This window comes from Microtus ochrogaster, chromosome 24, assembly GCF_000317375.1.
Source record: "Microtus ochrogaster isolate Prairie Vole_2 chromosome 24, MicOch1.0, whole genome shotgun sequence".
NCBI classification, from domain to species: Eukaryota; Metazoa; Chordata; class Mammalia; order Rodentia; family Cricetidae; genus Microtus; species Microtus ochrogaster.
Window position 1 is genome coordinate 21,796,061 of NC_022024.1, and position 2,655 is coordinate 21,798,715.

General features: G+C 36.2%; 1 protein-coding gene across 3 annotated transcripts in view; it reads right to left on the minus strand.

Moving 5' to 3' along the window:
- Mgat4c (MGAT4 family member C) overlaps positions 1 to 2,655 on the minus strand; it is a 160,015-nt gene that overhangs the window by 8,530 nt on the left and 148,830 nt on the right. The gene's annotated exons all lie outside the window — the stretch shown is intronic.

Genomic DNA, 2,655 nt, shown 5'->3' on the forward strand with positions numbered 1-2,655 from the left:
ACAGAGAAACCCTGTCTCGAAAAACCAAAAAAAATTAAAAAATAAAAAATAAAAAATAAATAAATAAATAAATAAAATGAAAAATGAAAGAGGAAAAGTATTAAGCAGAAATAATATTGTGATTTATTCAAAGAGTTAGGTTTTTTTAAAAAAAATATTCACATTTTAGATATATACATTAAAAATAAGATTTATTTGTATAGAAGTTGGGTTCTACAACTCTGAATTTTGATTTGTTGTGGTTTTCTGTAATGATCTCTGTTGCAAAGAGAAGTTTTCTTGATGAGGGGTAAGAATCATACTTAGCTCCGGGTATAAAGACAAATATTTAGAATATAGTTGGGGAAAATGCTAGTTAACTACAGTGGTGATTCTCCTTCAAGATCCATGAATTAACTGGCCCTAGGCAGTTGGCTGGGTTTCCAGTACCAGGCATGATTTCCCTGTTGTCAAGTGGGTTTTAAAATCCAATTCTAGACCGGTTGGTTGCCACAAAGTTACGCATGCTGCATACTGCTATTGCTCAGTTTGGATTTCTCCCCCATGCCTGTCATTGCTGTGGTTCCTAGGCATCACAGCTGGTTAGGAAAACAATTACTCTACCTAAGTCTCAGGGCTTGTTGTGGAAGAGCAGGTGGAATGACTTTAGAATCCAGAGGAACGTGGAGTTGACTATAAGATTCTGTTTTCTAGGCATATCACAGCTACATTTATAAAGTTTCACCATGGTTGCCAACACGTGGGCTGAACAAGCACAATAACAATAGCTATGTTAATGTAGATGGGGAAAAGCCCACCAAGGCTCAATTTGATGCAAAGAGCAACCTGGTGTGGGAGGTTCTTCTGTCTATGTGTTGTTTTTATTGGCTAATGAATAAAGAACTGCTTTAAGCCTATGGCAGGGAAGAACAGAACCAGGCCGGGAAAGTTAGGCTGTATGCTGGGAGAAAGAAGGGCAGAGTTAAGAGGGAAGCCATGGAGCTGCTGGAGACAGATGTTGGGAATTTTAAATTGTAAGCCACAACCTCTTGGCCATACACAGATATATAATAGAAATGGGTTGAATTAATATAAGAGTTAGCCAATAAGAAACTAGAGCTAATCAGCCAATCAGTGATTTAATTAATAAACTATCTGTGTGATTATTTTGGGTCTAAGCTAGCTGGGCGGCTGGGAATCAACAAGCGGCATTTCCCCAAACAGCTACCCGACAACTAAGTAATGCCAAGAACAGGAGAAATAGTTTTCTCTTGGAAAAAAGAATATTAATTAGTTATCCATTAAAAAATGGGGCTTGTTTGTGTTTGTGTGTGTGTGTGTGTGTGTGTTTGTTCATGTGTATAACAGCAATTAAGGAGAAGACCAGAATTTGAAAGAGACCTAGAATAAGTATTTGGAAGGGTTTGGAGGTGGAAAGGGATGGGGAAAAGATGTAATCATATGACATAAAGATAAAATATATATTTTTTTGTTTTTTTAAATTTATTTATTTAAATGACTTTTTTGTATTTGTGCGTGCCTAAATAAACTTATGTGCAATGCATGTATGCCAATGGCATTGGAGTATGGAAGGGGACATTAACTCCCCAGGAACAGGAGTTTCAAAGGTTTGTGAGCCACAGTGTGTGTGCTGGACCTTTAATTCTGAATCTTCTGAATTATCACTAAGAAAATCTGTTATTTTTTTAAGAACTTTAAGTTGGGTATATAAGGAGGGAGTAAGTATTTTGAAGGACTGGGGGGAGGGGAAAATATGATCAAAATATATTTATATGTATTTTTTAATAAAAAGAAATTTAAGAAAATTTCAATACTGTTATAGATAATTGGCAAAATAAAGGGTAACACTTTCAAGGAAATTTCAACACTAAAGTGTAAAATAAGGAGGGTAGGAGCAATACTATCAAGAAAAATTGATTTTGTCTATATGTTCACAGTAAAGCCCAATGATCTTAATATTTTAATATGTATGAAATCAGTGTAAACTGTCTGTATTATATGACAGTATATATTATATCATGAGTATCTTGAGAAAAATGTTTTAGGGTCTAAGAAGATATTTTACGGTATGTGTAAAGGTTTGAGGACACAAAGAAAATGACTTAAGGTGTCTAGATGCAAATTACAGAGGTCTCAAAACAGGAAAGCTTAGACTGTGGGAGTATGAGAATGTTTTGAGGTGTATAGATACAGCTTGTGAAGGTATAAGAAGGTGGCTTAAGGTACATGAAAAATGGTTTTCAGCTGGGCCGTGTTGGTGCACGCCTTTAATCCCAGCACTCGGGAGTCAGAGACAGGAGGATCTCTGTGAGTTTGAGCCAGCCTGGTCTACAAGAACTAGTTCCAGGACAGCTAGGGCTATTACACAGTGAAACCCTGTCTCAAAAAACCCCCTGCCAAAGCAGATCTTCAATATTATATAGTACTGAAATGTTTATAATGTAATCTATGACTCTGTGTGTGTGTGTTTATGTATGTATGTATGGAGCAGCAAACTATTTAAGAAACAAAACATATACTATTTAAGAAATCAAAATAAAGTAGCTGGACAGTGGTGGCATATGCCTCTAATCCCAACACTTGGGAGGTACAGGGAGGCAAATCTCTGTGAGTTTGAGGACATTCTGGTCTACAAAGTGAGTTCTAGGACAGCAA